This window comes from Ambystoma mexicanum, chromosome 7q (genome assembly GCF_040938575.1).
Source record: "Ambystoma mexicanum isolate Mex_15411 chromosome 7q, UKY_AmexF1_1, whole genome shotgun sequence".
NCBI classification, from domain to species: Eukaryota; Metazoa; Chordata; class Amphibia; order Caudata; family Ambystomatidae; genus Ambystoma; species Ambystoma mexicanum.
The window spans coordinates 977,521,685-977,541,759 of NC_090941.1; the positions used below are offsets into that span (position 1 = coordinate 977,521,685).

General features: G+C 43.1%; 1 long non-coding RNA gene across 2 annotated transcripts in view; it reads left to right on the forward strand.

The window, feature by feature from the left end:
* Positions 1–13,498: 13,498 nt before the first annotated feature.
* LOC138528441 (uncharacterized) overlaps positions 13,499–20,075 on the forward strand; it is a 78,983-nt gene continuing 72,406 nt past the window's right edge. For both annotated transcript variants that reach the window (XR_011284143.1, XR_011284144.1), the window contains exon 1: positions 13,499–13,836. This is a non-coding gene — a long non-coding RNA (uncharacterized lncRNA). The remainder of the gene's footprint in view (positions 13,837–20,075) is intronic.

Here is a 20,075-nt window from a genome sequence, read left to right on the forward strand (position 1 = left end):
CCATAGAGGTTCACAAAAAACATTAGAAATATTAAAAGATTATGCTTACTGGCCACATATGTCCCAAGATGTGGAATTATATACTAGAGGATGTCTAGTATGCGCCCAATTTAAACCTGCTTCACCAATGCATAGAGCACCATTGATGAAAAGAGGCCTAACTCTCCCATGGTCAGATGTGCAAATAGACTATGTAGGTCCTTTAAAAAGGTCGAGCAGGGGACACCGTTATATTTTGAGTGTGGTATGTTTGATGTCAAAGTGGATTGAATGCATTCCTGCACCAGATTGTAGTGCGCAAACAGCAGCCACATTGCTGGTGAACCATGTGTTCTCAAGGTTTGGGTTGCCACAAAGAATTGAGTCAGACAGAGGAAGTCATTTCACAAGTACTCTAATGAGTAAAGTATGGCAAATACTAGGTGTGAAAAGGAAACTACATATCGCATATCGGGCGGCGTCTTCAGGTACAGTTGAAAGAAGCAATAGGTCTGTTGTGGATATTTTAAAGAAATTTGTGGCAGAAGCAGGTTCCAGCTGGGATTTACGTTTACCATTGGTTTTGATGGCAATCAGATCGACTCCTGCCAAAGCAACAGGTGTTAGCCCCCATGAGGTCTTAACAGGTAGGAAAATGGTGTTACCACAACACCTACTATACAGAACACATGAGCAAACCCTTGTGAGTGCATCCACAGTTCATGAATATATTGATGAACTGAGGAGGCATTTGCAACATGCATTTGCTTTTGTGCAGAGAAATCTGGAAAGAGCTGCTGACAGTGCAAAATCATATTATGATAAAAAGACATCAGTAAAGGAATACAGTGTAGGGGATCAGGTGTACAAGTTTCATTTTGGAAAAAGTAAACAGAAAAATTCTAAATTTCTAGCAGCCTGGCAGGGGCCATTTCGGAATATAGATAAGGTCTCTCCTGTAGTGTATAAAATTTTGAAAAATGAAGGTGAAACAGCAATAGAGCAGTTTGTCCATGTAAATCAAATCAAACCATGCCATCCCAGACATGAGATCAGGCGGCTTGAGCATGTAGAAACAGATAAAATCACTTGAACACAAAAAGAGAAAATAAATGGGTGTAATCAGGAGGCAGTGACAAAGAAGTTAAAAAAAAGTTGATTGTTATGATGGTACATAAACACTGTAATATATGTAAAAATATATAATATAAATAAATAAATAAATAAATAAATGCACATATAATGGAAGCTCATGGTTGGTGTGCAGAGAGAAAGTGTGTTAAATATTGAATATCTGCTTGTTTTCTTTTAACTTGTGTTTCATTTCAGAAAAAAAAAAAAAATGAAATATTTTTACCAAGCATGTTTTATTTTTGGCAAAAGGATGAAGTTAGTATTATGCTATGTACTTAATTTGTTTATTTTCTATTTTGATTTAGACAATTAACATTATTTGGTCGGAGGTTCCGAGATCAGAGCCCACGGGAGAGACGATGGAGTCCTGGAGTCCCCTGGATGAAGACCAAAAGATGCCTGCCTCCAGGTGGAGGTGAAGACAAGATAACCAGAATGCTAAAAAGGATGACTCCTATGGATCTAAGATTGCCAAGATGGAAGTGTACTCGAATGAACCGAATAACATCGCTGGTCGGGACATATCAGAAGCGGACAAGAGTGCTGACATATGGAGTTCCACGTATTTATTATTTTAATTATTTATTTTAATTTGTTATATTAATTATTTGTTTTAGTTAGTTGTTTTATTTCTTTGTTTTTAATTGACTTGGACAATCTAAACTTAAAGTAATGCCACTTCAACTGAGAAGGCAAATGTGGAATATTTTGTAAAATAATGAACTCAGATGAATACTGTGTTGATTGCAAATTTTTCATTGATGCACGTGAATATTCGTTTTGTTGGATTGCTATATTGTAAAAAAAAAAAAAAAGAACAAGTTGTTTTTAGGAATTGGCTTGGATTATAGCCAAGTTCTAAAAACAAAAGGAGGGTATATGTAAGGATATTTGGCGTGTTACAGTACAGAGTACAGCACTACTGCACAGGTAGCAAACAGCACAGAGTACAGCACTACTACACAGGTAGCAAACAGCACAGAGTACAGCACTACTGCACAGGTAGCAATTTTTTTTTCGCAGCACCACCACAAGGGTGCGGTGCATTGCTATATGTGTTACCAGATTAACAAGAAAAGACAGGCTATTCAGTCAAAAACGATTTTAAATATAAAATGCAAATCCAGTTCCTCATTGTAAAAGCACACATTTTTACATTCAAAATGCATACTCTGCCTATATTGCTAGAGACACATTTGAAAATTAACAGCTAACCTATTAACCATTAACCTGACTAATAAAACCTTATTTAACATAACCCACTAATAAAATGTGTTCTCCACTGCAGAATTAGGCATACTCTGAAAGACATTTAAATGTGTGTGCAGATTTTTTTTTCTTCTCTTCTCTGCCTGCTTCTCCGTGTTTTTGTGCACAGTAACTGCAGGAAGAAGGAAGTCAGATTTGCAACAATTGCAAATGTATAAGCGAAGCTATTGTTGAGAGTAGGAGGATGAGAGATGATGGATTTCATTGGGACACGTCATACAGAGGGCTGAGATGAAAGTTTTAGTGGGCAGTATCGGGGAAAAAGACAAGCAGACATTTTTCTGCATTACTGGGGAGAAGACCTGGCTGTGGGACTCCTGACTGAATGCAGATTCCTGCGTCCTGCTACAGTCAAGATTTGGCAGAGCTGGGAGGAAGACCTTTTCCTGGTTGGAGGCATTCCTATCTGCAAAAGCTAAGAATTCCAGGCAATGACCCCGGTTTGAAAAGGAAAGGCGATCCTTTTACTGGGGTTAATCTTCAAGGGAACCACATTCCGAAAGAGAACAGCTGAAGAAAACTCTGAACAGATAAGGTAATTACATAAGCGTGGGAGCCGTGTGTGCACGAAAATATGCAGTCAGTGTAGGAAAGGGGATTCCTGTGCGTGTCTTAATCAAATACCAATGTTGCAATTTGAGTTCTGTTCTCCGCCACGCTCTTTGCAGTGTGTCATAGACAATGCTTTTACTGTACCATTTTATTTATTTCTGTAAAGAATGAGATCGTGTTTAAATGCAACTTTTATAATACAGAAAAATATTTGAAAACAGACGGGTGGTGTATTTACTATTTACCATTACAATGCCGATGATGTGGGGAGATTTTTAAACAGTGCAATGGTCATTTTAAGACAGATGTGTGCATGTCAGAATCAGTATGAATAATTGTGAGTGACTGTAGCATAGCTCGTTGGAGGTACATGAGCCAACGGGAAGAGAGACTCTCTGAACATAGCTCCCTACCATATATAAGGTAGTGGAAATTACCACAAGACTACCATATATAGCTCTCTGTCGTAAATAAGTCAGTGAGTTCGCCCATGGTGGCACACCAACACTATCACTGAAAAATGTGGTATTCCTAAAATGTAGGTCTGAGGTCTCTCTAGTGATCACACGAAAAATCTAAGCAAAGATAAGGGATTCTGGACATTGGGGCCACAAATAAAACAAGGGAATTATGCTCACCAAAATACCACCAACCACGTATACCAAATATGCAGGTCTGGGTGCTGAAATAATGCATGTCCATTGTATTATTGTTGCACATGGCCAAATCTGAATACAAAGAGTGATTATTGCTAAGTTATTTTTCGGCGGTAATAAAATACCGTCAGGCCCCAAATCTCCACAAAATACCCTACAGCGCCATGGATTTTAACACCTGCTAAAAGCAGGTGTTAAATCCGCCATGGCGCTAAGGGACCTCGTACTCAGGCGGTAAGGGTCGGCGCTGTTTACGGCGCCGTAAACCCCTTACCGCCTGAGTTGTAATGAGGGCCAAAAAAATTAAAATCACATCAATCTTTTTAATTCATTCCTAGTCTCAGACATCCCTTCTGCCCACCAGATCACTATCCCTCCTGGAAGACCACTCCCTTCCTTGAACTCCATGCCTGCCCTGAGGCCCATCCCTGCATAGCATTTTTGGTGATGGAGTTTAAAACCTGGCCATAGCAAGTATCGATATCATGGCATGTGACTATACAGCAGGATCTTGCATTAGCAGACTCTCTGATTTGAGAGTTGCTATTGTTTGTTGTGACCCCTATTCCTTAGGTGGCAGGTGGTCTAAGTGCCTATGTGTTCCTCTGAGGGTGATGTGGCCCACCTCACTCCTTAGTGCGCAGCCCACCTGCCTCTGCTGTATATCTCCATACCTCTGAGGGACACTGATCTTTGATCCTACAGAGGATTGGTGCCACTGTGCAAAACCCCTTAGAGACACTAGTCACTCCCAATACTGATACCTAACATATGCTGCCTAACCCTGGCTGATGCCGCAGCCCTGCCCGTCAGTTTCGCCAGCTCAGTCTGGCTCTTCTATGCACCAGAGCATAGCCAGATAATCCAAGGCTGTCATGAGATCCCCTCGGGTTGGACAGATATGGAGCGTTCAGGACTTTTAATAGTTTCTAGAAAAATCCCAAAAGATCCATGCTGCTGAGATGGAATAATGCATGAGCTTTCAAAGTCGCATCGATCTTCTTCAATATTTGAGGGCATTACCTTAGGCTTAGCAGGCCTTCCAATTCGTAAAGGCCAGGGAGCTCCGGGATGCACTTATCTAGCTTGAACCAATCAGAGAGCAGTTCGAAAACAATGCAAAACCGCATCATCTAATTGAAGCCCTTGTCAAGTTAGGAATAGGTAGGAATAGGCAATGACCGTGCTGATATCCAGGGCTCAAGTGAAGCAGGATCGGGGGGGGAGTATAAAATACTGCACACCACTTAACCTGTCTAAAATGGGTATGGATGGCTGCAGCATCTGGGCACGGCTCATAGTGCAGGCACATGTGTCGACAGCGGTCCATTATCAGGCTCAATGGCCAGAAACAGCCTGGGAACAGTGGTTGAGCAGCAATCATGTATTGCAGAAATCAAACTTCCCCAGTAGACTACATTGGTCTAATTTGTTGGGATGTTCAATTTTTGTTTTCAGTGGGTTTTTTTTAATAGAGTTTTGTATAGTTTCTCTTACGCCCCGGGGTTGACACATGGATGACAAATTGATCACGCAGGGAAAGAATATAAAATAATAGTAACCAGCGCTTAATTTGTAAGAAAATAAGTGCCAGGGCCCAAACATTTTTATTTTTCATTGGGGAGAGAAAGCTCCCCGTCTACTGTTGACACCACCCACTGTAATACATAAAGTGTCACCCAGCTGCTCCAGACCGTCTCAACATATTTGGGGTTAAAGCTCCAACTCCCACTGGCACATTGAGGGTGACACCAACATAATATATTTTTTGTCTCTTGAAATAAAATAAATGTGTATGTGTTTCTTTACAACACATCATCGTTAACATGTTGCTCAAATGCTATCTGTGTCAAGTGGAGCATGTTACCCATCAAACCGCAGGAACAAACAGCAAAAACAGCAAAAACGCTTTCCTCCTTTTGTAAATTGTTGGGCGACTATAGGCAAAATCATTACTGAAGTGATGAGTTGCCTGTTAAACACTGGAGCAAGATCGTCTTGCTTAGGTTGGCACTCATGACTAGCTCTCCTCTTCAATATGGGTCTTTTCACTGACTTTGCCCCTGTGTTGGGCTGTTGGCTGTTGAATGTCCTGTTTTGGTCAACCCACATTGGTGGTTATTTCACTAGTGAATATACAGTAATGTCATGCAGGCTGAGTGGAGTAGTGTGCAGACATGTCCAGCATCAGTGGCCAGGATTGTCACCCGGCATCTCATTGCTTTTATGAAAATTGATAAATAGTCCTGTCCTGCCAACCTGGGTCATCAGGTTTGTGAATAACAGTGAGCCAGCCCAGGATGCAGAGACCCTGGCCAGTAAACACTGTCGTTGATTGTTATATTACTAGGACTGACTGACAGTTAAAATAATAAAGTTACCAAAACACCACAACGTAATGAAGCTGAGCTTAAAAATAAGTGCTGGTGGCTCAGAAATAAGTGCTGGGGCTGAGCCCTGGTAAGCCCCTCCACCCCCCACATATCAAGCACTGATAATAACACAGTTGCATTCAGTGCATGCATCATGCTGGATGCCTCCTGTTTCTAAGCATCATTTGATAGGTGTTAATATTGCCCAATTTAATGGTACTCTGTTAATACAACATAGAAAAAGGTTGCACCGGCCTTATGGCTGCAGGGGTCACCAATATTTCTGAAGCATGTAGTTAATATGCAGCGCCTATGGGATTTGGAGGAACTGAATCAGATCAGAAAAATCAAGAGGAGAGTAGGGTTTCAAGGAAGAGCGTAATACCCCACACTTAAGTGCATTAGAGCGGTGGAGGTCTGGAGTGATGAGAACATCCAGGCACGAACAGCAGGGGCGGAGGAAGGTTTATCTCAATCCACCATAAAGAGCGGCTGTGACTGTACTATCCATAAAGTCGTGGTCGAAGGTACATCTTCGTGCCAGGGTTTGTTCTCACCATAAACAGCACAGAGTCTATATCGTCTCTACACCTCAATAATAGGTGTTACTAATAGTTGCCTGAAATAATGGTTATTCTATTGATATTGAAAGGATGAAACACCTTGTTATCCTTGGGACCAATGGCTCACATAATCTCTGCAGCAGGCCTTCAACCCACTGAAACTTGTTTGCTTCCATGCCTACATGTTAATGTATCAACTGTTGGTCTTGTTGTGTCATGAACATTGCAGCTAAAAGAAGCTATACACACAAATAAAGATCTCATGGAACAAGCGATCATTAGATTATGATTTGACTGCATGTCAGAAATATCAACATTATAAATTCATCTGCCTTGGAAAAGCACAAGCTGTGCGAAACATGTACCTGTTTTAACATCCACCAAATGAAGGCCACAAAGTAATCAAAGAAACTGGAAATAAGTCAGTTGTGAACAATGTGTGCCTAGATTACTATTAGCTCAGCACGAGTGACGAACGCACATGCAATATTAATGCTATGCATACATCAGGGAGGTGCCTTTTTCCTCTTGGCTTAACTCAGCAGTCACACAACTATTTTATTCTCATCAGTTTTAAATGATGAACACCAAATATGGCCTACCTGTCACCTCAATTGCATTGATACATGGATATATCTTCCACCAGCTACCTCTACTTCTTAATAACTGACTAACTCTAAATCGGTAAAGTCGATATTAGCATGTACACAATGTTTCCCTTCATTGAATTGGACAATGTACCATGAAGCACAATACACAGATGCATGTTCAATACAAATACTTTGTAAAATGGCCCATGCCGAGTGAATCCCACTTATTTCTCCTAACATGTTTCTATAAGGATTTTATATATATTGTTAAATTGATTTACAATGTGATTTGGTGCTTTGAACAAGATATCAACTAGAAATGATATGTTGAGCTTTTAAAAGATAAATACGTATGAAGCGTTCTATGTTGGTGTAAAACTAAAGATGAAGTGGGATGAGTTGTAATCGACTGCCTGAATTGCAAACTGTGGAAACCCAAATCCTGGGATCAGATCTGAGCTTTTGAATTGGCCAAAGTATATGATCCTGTGCAAATCACTTGCATTTGCAGAGTCTTATTTTCCTTAACTGGCAACACATGGAATCACCTACATGTGATTCTTTTAAGTGTGAACCACAAAAATGTCACACTTATGAATGGCTTTATAGACTACACTGCTGATCCCCCATATGTGATATTAAAGTAGTCTCTTTATTATTTTAAATAGTGCATGCAAGAATACTGAATGATCCCCTATCTACGTGAAGTCCCTCTCCTTGCAGTAGTAGTAGTAAAATAACATTATTTCAGCATCTGCCATAAAAGCACAAGATAACACACCAAATAAAATGTAACATATAAAACACAATAAAAAAATATGTAGCAGTTCAATGACAAGGTACATTTCTTGCTCAAGCGCCATGCACTTTTTAGATAATATGATTGCGTTTAAAGCACGGCTCTATTTTGAATGCTTAAGAAAAATGTTAAGGCATCTTTTGTGCCATTCAGATTACACATTTTATACATGGGACCAAGCCACTTAAGGTGCAGGCTCCTGTACAAGGGACAAAAAACAAGAAATGAATAAGATCTTCAACAGCACTCCCACAGACTGTACACATAGTTCAGTCAACTCTGCCCAAAGAGCTGACAACCCACGCAAGAGGGAGAATCCCCAACCTACCTTTCAAAAACAAGATACAAACCTTCTTATCTGGGATGCAGGATCGCTATTTCTTTTGGCCCAACGATTGTTTCAGCTCAAGATATTTTGCTTTTGTGCCTAACAAACCAATCTCCGAGACGTTTGTCCTGTAGTGCCAATCCTTATACATTTGCTTAATGCAGTCTTTTGTTATCATATGATCTTGAAAGTTAGAAGCAGACATTGGGGAGAAACCAAGTTTCCTACTTAAGCTGGAGACATATTTAACCCACAGTAATGTTCTAGCCCTGTCTTGTGCAAGGGCATTCAAAAAGGATCCTTTGTAAGTGCCAAGGGCAGATGAGGTACACAGTGTATGGTAATAAAGGAGGAGGCACAATCTGGCATCAGAAACAACTCCATGCACCCCAAGCTCTAATTTTAATGGGAGAATGGGCCACATCAGAAAATGGTACCTTCGCGATTAGCTAGTCGGGGGCCGCTACTGATCGTGCCCATCCTGTCCGATCCGTCCGGTTGCAGCGCCATAGCAAGGGCTGGAAAAGCTAGAAGCAAAAGCAGAGAGAGCTCAGAAGCTTGGGAGCTTGGGAGGGAGAGCACCTCACATGTCACATTCATGCAGGTCAAGCCGGACTGCAATCACAGGGGAAAGCAGACACTTCCTATTTAGTATATATTGTTAAATTGATGTGCCATGTGATTTGGTGCTTTGAACACAATATCAAACAGAAATAATAGGTTGAGCTATAAAAGATAAATATGTATGAAGCATTCTATGTTGGTGTAAAACTAAAGATGAAGTGGGATAAGTTGTAAAATACCTTAATTGCAAACTATGGAAACCCAAATCCTAGGCTCGGATCTCAGCTTTTAAATTGACCATAGTATATGATCTTGTGCAAATCACTTTTATTTGTGAGTCTTATTTTCCTTAACTGGAAAAACATGGAATTGCCTACATGCAATTATTTTAAGTGTGTACCACAAAAATGTGACACTTATGAATGAGTTAATAGACTACAGTGCTGATATGTAATATTCATGTTTTCCCTTTATTATTTTAAATAGTGCATGTTGAATACTGAATGATCACCTATCTCGCTGAAGTCCCTCTCCTCAAAGATAAATATAATAAATGATGCTACAATGTTTGGTAGGTGGGTGAGGGATGCTTGGAGAGTACCATGAGAAATTCTGGGTATGAGGCATAAAAGGGCGCTTGCATTATGTCTGAAATACAATGGACCATCAGAAAGCACAGCTGCTATTGTAGCATAGTTCCATTGTTCCAGTACATAATACAGTGCTGGTTCTGTTTTATTGCACTTTCACTTTTAGACGGGTGCACTCCCAGTGACCAAGATAGCAGGTAGCTTTGGGGGTGGGGGTGGGAGGAATTTGAAGGCACAACTCCACCATGACTCTCATCCCGGAGAGCACAACAGCAAGAACCTGTCAAATATGCGTACAGGGGCAGAGGACAGAAGCCTGCTGTTCCCCTATCAATATACCCCAATGTGGGGTGCATTGAAAGTCCCCAAAACTGAAGTCCCTTTCACATGAAAAGCAGGATCTTTCAATATTGATACAAAAAACGGCTTTGTATGTGTGATTGTGAATGAAAACTAAAGGGCCATGTGAAAAAGGCCTACTTGTCATTACCCAAGGAAAAACAGCATGTTAATTCATAAAGCAAGAAGAAAAATCAAAGGTTCCTTTCACATGAAAACTTTTTTTTAGATACTGTCACAAAAACAGCTAGGCATGTGTATTTGCAGTTTAAATGTGAAAATTGTACCACTGCTAACAGGAAAAATGTCAGGTAAAAAGACATGATGCGAGTTGACAAAAAGTAATGTATATTATGTTTTGCATATAAAATACCAGCGACATTTGAAAAATACTTTGTTTTCATGGCAAATGTTCTGTATGCCAGAGGCAAACCCTTTTGCTGGCTGTTGGACACATGTCACAAGGAACGTCAACACTGGAAGGCTGACATCCTAGTATTTACAACTGCAATACAATGTAGCTTGCTCTGGAAGGTGTGCCAAGTGATCTTTAGACTGGCTGTCTCTGCAGGACCATTCCGCCTGGCTGATGAATGACCAAAATGTAGACAGTAGGTGTGAAGAGGGGAGCTGTGAAGACAATTAATTTAAGGGAGCCTGAAACTCCAACTACAAACAGGTAACCCACTTCAAAGAGACTGATAAAGAAAAGAATCTGGTTGGAGGCGAGCCCAGTGAGACCATGTGGACTGAAGGCAGGAGAATTGCCATTTGTCTCATATGAAGATTTACTGTTAATTTAAAAGGACTATTATCATTTGGGCCTTTTTCCCAGCAAACATAAGTCAGGTTTTCTTCATTTATGTGCAATTTTTAGGTAATTTCCATGCAATTTAGTAGATGTAAAATGCATGCACCTACGAGTTAGGGAACTGTAACGGCCAGTTAAACTAGGTTCCTGGCTGATCTGTCAATGTCCTGAATGTAAGAGTTGGCGAACTGGTGAATTGAAAAATTAGGAAAAAGGGTAGGAAATGACATGTTCATAACTGTTATGCTTTCTGTGACCATGCAAAATGGTGCAGACCTGGCTGTCGTCTTATTTAATTCCCCATGATTAACTGAAAAATATATATGTTATCGCAGTTATTAGTAAAATTATGAAGATTTGCCACATAACTAGATTTTTTCAAAAATTTGACCTGATTACAAATGGGGCTTGTAAATGAAGCTTCCATGTGTCTTCTCCAGACCCCTATACCAATCTGGACTGGACAGCTGGGTTTGGGAGGAGAGAGAAGGGTAACTATCCAATCCTATTTGTGTGACCTATTGCAGGGAACTCCCCCAAGATTGTAAAATTGGTGGTGTCATCACTGCTATATAAGGGGGCTGTAGAAGGAGGAAGAGAGAGAGCTGCTGAAATTTCCTATCAAAGGAGTGCTGCTTCAACTTACAATCTGACAACTGCTAGGAAACACCAGAGGAGATTGCTGAAAGTGCATCTGGGTGGAGCTGTCTATTGCTAGGAATGCCTAAAAGCTGACTGGGTCCTATGGAGGAGAGCAGGAGGCCATCCTTGAGAATGGAGTGACCAGACCCCTGCCCTATCTTTCCAGAGGGTCCTGACATGCAGTTGACTGTCCTGAATTTTAAACAGAGGAACTGAGCTCTGGGAAACCAAAAGGTGGAGAGTCTGCTTGCCTTAAATCATTTCTCTTTATAGTGGGTTGGGCGCAAAACAGTGTAGATTCTTAGCCTATTTAACTAAAAAGATTAATTTAATTAATTCCCATTTTTTTGGAACACTGCAGGGTGATATTTGTTAAAATCCAAAATAAACAAAGCTCACTTTCCAAAGTGCGCAGAAAAATGAGAGCCCATAATTTAATTGAGTAGTCATATTTGTCCTGTTGACTCCGATTTCTTTAAGGAAGAGGGGTGCCTTTGTTCTAAAATTAGTCAAATCTTTTTGTCCAACTTTCCCCTAACACCGGCCTTTAAGTAGGGGGGATCTGAAATCCAAAATACCCAAATCATTCCCATTTTTTTTCCGACTTCCCCAACACTGACCAAAGTAGGGGGGATCTGAAAAGCAAACCGCTAAATCACCCTATGTTTATTTTAAAACAAAAATGTGGGTGAAATCATAATTGCCATATGTATTTATGCCAATCTTGAAACCCTACTGGTAGCCTTTTAAGACCGCAGGAAAATCAAGATTGCACAGCTCTACGTTCATAGTTTTTGGTTATTGATCAGTTTAATTATTTCTTGAAGTGTAATTTGTAGAAAGTAAAGAATTGTGATTTGTGGTTTTTTTTAACTAATTTGTGTAATTGATTTGAGTAACAAGAAGATTATGGTGAGTCACAAAGAAGGTGGCACATGTAGTTCTGTGTGATTTCTATTATTTTTAAGTTAAATAAATACAAATATATTTCCCGCACACCTGCCTGGTTCCTAGCTCATTGGCAGCTCAGGGGGAGGGAAGCAAAGGGCATGATATGCGTCTGAAGTAGGGCTAAAGAAAAGAATCCATTGAACAGTTTGTCATGTGACACCTTGAGTGGGGAGGGAAGGAACTCTCTGTGTTGAGGGTGGCCTCTCAATAAACCATTACACCCCCATGTTGAAGCTGAACACTTACATGTGCTGCTCAGTTTTTAATGGCCCACACCTGCCATGATTAGCATCTCTCTGTGAAAATGAATAGCCTCTGAAGTGAAGGGAAAGATGGATCGGATGGGCCAAAGGCAGGTGAAGTAGATGTTCAGCCTGCAGGTCTCAGGGTGCGAGGACTGCCAGTGCAATGGGTTAATGCACGTATTGCAGCTCTCTATGTGTAACCTGCAGGAAAAACATCCTGATCCTGGTGAGATATTGACACAGGGTTGCTTGCTACTGATGGGACCTTTAGTTACCTCGCATCACCTCGAGAAGGTGTCCTGTTTGATTGCTAGCAAAAGTATCTTATCATCACTGGTCCCTATGCTTCAATATTTTTCCTCAACATTTTCAAGACATTCGAGAATCAGAGAGACAGCTTTCGTATGAGCGTTACCGAGGCCAGAGTACACAAAATAACGGTACAACTAAGAATGGATATGCAGTGAGTTGAAGGGTTGTTGGTTGTGGGGTGATCACTCATGGCAAGACTCGCGACCCACGACCCATATTTTTAAAACTGTCCTTCAATATTTTGAAGTTGGATCCGCCCCTGACCGCTTCCCTACTCCCCAATAATACTGACTCACACCCTGTATGCAGCTGCTGCATTAATCCACCAAGTTAATGTTCGAAGTATGATCGGGACACCTCAGGCATTTTAGTCCAGATTAAAGCAGCGTAGGAAATGGGCCAACAGAACTGCGCTCCCACCAGACACAGGGGGTTGCCCAGGAAACTCACAGATATGTTGTAATAACTCAGCTTCAGGCAGGACACTACCAACGAGATCTATATTGAAGCATAGTTGCCGCATGCAAAATCAGCCCACGTTACAGCAAGCAGACACTTTCAGACTGTAGCAGTAGACTCGGAGCAGGACATTACTGCGCGGCCGGTTCGGTGTAGGAGCCGGTTCGGCGCGGCAGCCCGCGCCGAACTGGCCGCACATAAATGTCCTGCCACCACAGCCACGCAGACTACACAGCCGGCCCGCGAAGGTGTGGGCTGTGCTGCTCGGAGCAGTCTGCTCAGAGCAGCACAGCCCCCACCCTCGTGAGCCCGGCAGATCTAATCTGCCCTGTGCGCCACACACCAGTGCACATCGCCTGCTCTAGAACCGCTTCATTTTAAAATAGTGTGGGATGAGGTTGAAACTCGCACTTTCAGTGCGCTGCACTGAACGTTTCCCTAAACAGCAGGCGATGTGCACTGGTGTGCGGCGTGCCAAAACATCCCAGCGCTGAAACATCCCGTCGACGAACTGGCCGCGCCGAACTGGCACGGCGAATCAGCCCGCGCCGAACCGGCGGCGCCGAAATGGGGTGTACCGCTCTTGTCTTACATATTCGTACTCCCTGAGACTATGGCGCCACCCTCCGTGGCCTCAACTTATATAGATGAAAGGTTTTTTGGGCCGCCGTATAACCCAAGGTCAGTGTGTGTTTGTCAGAGGTTTTGATTTTAACGAGTTTCAGCTTTCCCGGTCTTTGAATTATTTCTTGTACTCTAACTCCCTCTAGAGGAAATATAGCATATTCCACCGAATGCATCGAAATACAGTAGAACCACAATTTACCACAATGTTATTATTATTCCTAAAAATCGAAATGTATTCATTTGTACTGGCTGCTTGCAAAATTGTTCACTGTGCGTCCTAGAGGCTCTGGTAGCGTTGATATAGAAAAGCGAAACGAGCAGAAATCCCCAAAAAGGTACACGTTGTTTTAATATGAAATGCGTCAGTTATTGAGTTGAAATTCGGCCTCATTTCTATGGCCCCGATTCCACTTGGTCCTCCTGTGAACTCAGCTGAAAATAAACAGCGCCAAGCACATGCACAGGTATGGGGCCAAATGCAAAAGCTTTGCACCGCTGCAAGTGCAATTTTGCACGGTATTAGCACTGGGAGAAAGTTTGCCCTAGTTAAAAAAAACATTGAGGTCGTACTAGAAAACCTGGTTATAGCAATAGGGTAAAAATTACCCTAGTGCAAAAAACATATACTTTCAATGCATGTTATACCAGGGGGGCAAAATGTACCCTACTGCTAAAAAAGCATTGCACGAATAGGTTTTTGTCCACGGGCACACTTTTCCCTAGTGCTAATAACATGCAACAGTGCACTTGTCATAGTGAAAAGGTTTTCTAATATGACCGCAATGTTTTTTGCACTAGGGCACACTTTACCCTAGTGCTAATACCGTGCCTTTGTGACTTGCACTAGTGCAAAATGTCTGTAATCTGCCCCTAGAGTTTGAATTGTTCTGTTATCTCCCCGACATTCATCAACAGTTTGCCCCTCTCTCATACAGGCAGAAACAGCATTCAACCACACCAATATCCTTGCGGATCTTAAGGAAAGAGCTATTAACAGGGCTGTGCTCCCACCCACAGTATGTCCTAAGTTTGCTTTTAAGAAATAATTCACATGACCTATCAAAGCTGAAATCAAAAGGCTGAAAATCGAGGCACCGCTGGCCTCAAGCCCAGTTGGTTAAAAGCAAACTCCTAGCATCTCAGTGAAGCTTCAAGCCAAACGACAGAGGTATAACATCTCCAGAGATGTCGGAGGGGTTTGGGTCTATCTGACCTAAAACATTTGACCTAATCACATTTGATCAAATTAATTTGACCTTTTTTTGGTCCAAATGCAGGGGGGGACCCCCTGCAATTACCCCCTACTTCCCCCCACAACCTAATCTCTACCCTTACCCACCCCCATATATATATTTAATTAGATTTGACTGAAAAAAGGTAAAAAAAACTAGATCAAATGTTTTAGGCCAAATGTTTTAGGTTAATTATGCTAATACCGTCAGAGGGCATTAGGTGCCACAGAGCGCAGGCCATGGCATCACTGACAGCACCATGAAGACCTCCTCCCATTCTGCAGCCTCAAGAGAAACGTTATTGATAAACGGATGTTATGGTTGCAGCACAAGAACAAAAAACAAAAAAACTTCACCAGTTATGTTTCCTAACGCAACCCTACCTCAGCCACAGTGCTGCACAGCTCATGATGCTTCCCATTGCATCACATATGACATCATCAATTACATCATAAATGACATCACTGAGGACAAAAGTCCATGACCAGTGGCGACCGTTTCAAAAATCTGACGTGCTTGCAAACAGCCAGATCATTCCTTTTCCAGTGCCTCCAACCAGCCACATCATACGTTTTCCAGTGCCTCCAACCAGCCACATCTTACGTTTTACAATGCCTCCAACCAGCCAGATCATTCGTTTTCCAGTGCCTCCAACCAGCCACATCACACGTTTTCCAGTGCCTCCAACCAGCCACATGATACGTTTTACAATGCCTCCAACCAGCCCGATCATACGTTTTCCAGTGCCTCCAACCACCCACATCATACGTTTTCCAGTGCCTCCAACCAGCCACATCATACGTTTTACAGTGCCTCGAACCAGCCAAATCATATGTTTTCCAGGAACTCAATCACTTGTCCAAAAAAGTCTGTCAATGTGGAAACGCAGAAGTACGCCAGCAAATCAAACCCAAACATTTTTGACTATTTGTGGCACTTTTGAAATAAACCACCGGACAGATTTATGCCATATTTGTGAAACCACATTTTCAGGGCAAGATAGACAATCCTCTTGAACATTTATGCAAATCCATCAAGCGATTTAGGCTGTAGGCATGACAGAAATAGTGGCTATAAAGAATTAATTAATCTTTTATAAAAGCCTAAGACCAGTCTCCAAGTCCTGGACAGGGATTCGAACCTGTGTTGCTTCTGCATTGTAAACGTGTTGCCCCTGAGAATGACGGAAAAACGTACATTTTAAGAACCCCTATAACTTTGTCACCCAACGCCACTTTGACAAAACAACACACGACTTTCCCAAAAAGGTGTGTTCTTTTTTGGGGGTGACGGTGGGGGAGGAGGGGGACGTTTCATATGGATTCGGTGAAAGTCACCAGAATTAAAATTAGACCCGGGGGACCGGGTATCGAACGCGTGTTGCTCAGCGCAGTTATGACATTTTGACAGCTGGCGACACATCAATCATTACAATAGACCCCACAATATCGTGCATTTAAAGTTCGCAGAAACACTCAGCTGATTCCATCCCAGAGCTACTTATTTAAGATGATCTTTAGGATAACATGTTCACAGCTAGAAGGACATCAGCCTCTGCAGAAGGCCCCACAATAAAGTTCATTGTGCACTTAAAGTGTGTATAAAGCTTTAAGAGGGCTAGAGTCACACATTGTGTGGCATAACATCATTTGTTTCAAGAACTCTTTAAAAAGATGGCAGTCTGCACAGCAGAAGACACAACTATTGATTCAAAGCAATCAAATACAACACCATTTATGTTTACCATGGGAGAACAAGAGAGGGGTTGGAACCAATTGTGTATTCTTTTTGTATATCTGAAGTACATTTAGGACAAACCGCTGACACATCAACTACCACTTCAGCACTGCTGCAACTTCCGCTCTCAGAACATCCACGCACAATCGCTTTCATCACTCATCCCAACATTCCACACTGCATCACTCAGCCATGCTTCAAAGGGTGGATACCTTCCTGCGAGAACGCAGTACACATGACCAGCTATCTTCTCCCTAAACAACCAGAAGGAGAAGAATGTGCAAGTAAACACATCATGCGCATCACAGGGCACAGGGCATCATGAAAGCCTGCGCAGGCCAAGGGCGCAGTGTTGTGCGCCGGAGGTCTGCAGGTTACGCTGCCCGATCGCTGTTCGCTATTATGCCACGCACCCTACGCCTCGACACTTGACGCCTTCCTGCCTTTAAAACTGGCCTACCGAACCCTCTGAGGAAAAGCCTGCGCAGGCCAAGGGCGTGGTGTTGGGAGCCGCAGGTCTGCAGGTTACGCTGCCCAATCGACGTTCGCTATGACTACACCACACACCATACACCTCGATGCTTGATGCCTTCCTGCCTTTAAAACCCGCCTACCGAACCCTCCATGGCAAAGCCCCGCGCAGGCCAAGAGTTTGGTGTTGTGTGCCGCAGGTCCACTGGTTACGCTGCCTGATCGACGTTCACTATGACTACTCTGCGCACCCTACGCCTCGACGCTTGATGCCTTCCTGCCTTTCAAACTGGCCTACCAAACCCTCCGTGGCAAAGCCAGCGCAGGTCAAGGGCGCCGTGCTGTGCACCGCAGGTCCGCAGGTTACGCTGCCCAATCGACATTCGCTACGACTATGCCACACACATTACACCTTGACGCTTGACGCCTTCCTGCCTTTAAAACCAGCCTGCCGAACCCTCTGCTGCAAAGCCTGTGCAAGCCAAGGTAGCGGTGTCGTGCTCTGCAGGTCCGCTGGGTTACATTGCCCGATCGATGTTCGCTACTACTATACCACGCACCCTACGCCTCGATGCTTGATGCCTTCCTGCCTTTATAACCGGCCTACCGAAGCCTCTGCATCAAAGCGCAGCAGGTGTTTGGCACTAAAGGTCCACGTGCACTCCTAATCTTTAGCAATACAACAGCATCCCTCCAGCCTGTTGCAATGCTCGCTCTATCCACCCTAACCACTACAGGCCCATGGCCAGCCCCAGCGCTCGCACCTCCCTAATATCCACCCAAAGCCCAAGATAAGCCCCTATGCGCTAGCTCACTACTCTTCATCTGCCTATACTGCACTTCATTCATCCACCCATCGCTCTCCATCCCCTTTCTACCCTCCCTCTACCCCTCTCGCATCCACCTCCCACACCAAACTGCTTTGCGCACCCACTTATGCCAGCCCCCCTCAACACCTACCTATACACACGACTCCCACCTGGCCCTCAGCCACATATGCCAGCATCGCGCAATGCCCTCCTATGCACACATCAGGATATACCGCCAAACTCATAAACGGATGCCGCCCGTACCTCTCCACCTACAATAGCATCAACAACGCCCGACCCACCATCTGCTCCAAGTTTTATTACTGCCACTCTCTCATCGCTGGCACCTGCAAAGGTAACCTGCATAAACCACAAACTGTTCAAAACAATGCCCTCTGCCCTGCCCTGGGCCTAAGAAAATCAGACCACATTTCTCAAGCCAGGAGACACGCCCACTGGCTGCCAGTGAAAGACTGTATCTGCTTCAAAATTGGTACCTTGACAGACCGCGGCATCAATAACACTGCTCCCCAATACGTCTCAAGCGTATCACCAAACCAACCTCTTCCAGATCCACCAGAACTGCTTATGGCAACCTCCTGCACACACTTAAGTTCAGAGGAACCAGAGCAGGAGGATCAAGCTTCTCCGCCCAAGCCACCACACTCTGGAACTCCCTCCCACCCTATCTCAGAATGGAGAACTCTCTATCATCAGAAAAAAACTAAAAACATTTCTGTTTGACTGAACTGGTCTGACTTGGAACCACATGTGCATACCTAACTTGTACGTATCTTTAACCATGCCTCTATGCTCACAGCACCTTGATGCCTTTGGGTTTTCGTGCGCTGTACAAATGTAATAAATTAAAAGAATCATCTGATAGGAAAATAGAACATTGCACACCATCCCCTCCACAAATTGGAAGAAGACATACAAGGTCATTTCATTATGCCTGTATTGCATGTAGAGTATCACTTACAAACACACTTACACATAAACTGTCCCTACATGCAATTTTGATTGATTTCATGAATGGGTGTTAATTCTCCATGGAAAACTAGACGTCCTCTTTCTTGTTTCTGTGCAGTTTTACACCCATTCCTAAACCCAAGCCTACATAGTGTCTGCAATGTCCGTGTATTGCAGATGGAATTAATATGAAACCCAATGAATTCAGTCTGGCTTTGGGAGGTGCAAAAACCAGGCAGAATTCCACTCGGATTCCAGCCACTTCGCCCACATTAGTATCTATGCGGCATGGAGGTATGTGCATTCTCCGCACATAGTGGATGAGGAGGCAGGTGCGATCCTTACACTCCCCCGCCACCCGGTGATAGAAGTGTGCAAAAAAAGTAGTGGAACTGTGACTCCAGTGGAGGACAGAGTAGGAACGAAAGGATCAACTTTCAACACATTTTTCAAGGGTGGCAGCCATGCTGGTTGACAGCCAATTGAGTTGAAACAGATTTCAGTTGAGCTGTAACTGATATCTGGTGGTAAAATGGAGTAGTGTGCTTTACCTTCCCAAAGAACAGTTCCAGAATGGTGAAAATGGTTGCAAAAAGCAGTAGAGCTGTTAACAGTTAAAAAATAAAAGTAGTGGAAAACCGCTCCCGACCGTTCCCGCTCACTTCAACCACTGCCGCGACCCTGCTTCATGCCGAAACACACAAACAGCATAGGAGGGGCGACCATGTCCCTGCCAGCAAATTATGATGTGTATGGGAAAAAAACGAACCCCGGCATGATCTCCAAGGTCCGACTGGTGCATACAATTGTCTCGGGCACCCAATGAAAAAGTGGCCCACCGTTGCAAATGGCTATTCATTCCTTTTTTGACAGACTGAGTAGTTACCGAAGCGGGAGGATTTTGATCAACTGTGATGCAAATTGTGCATTCTAAACAATATTTATTCAGTAACACTGGTCAAAACTACTAACCGTATGGTGAAGTAACTTATTCCCACTTTGACCCCAAAAACTGGTCCACACCCGCATTCTGCATTTTTGGTTCGGGCATTGCCCTATCGCTTTAGGCCTG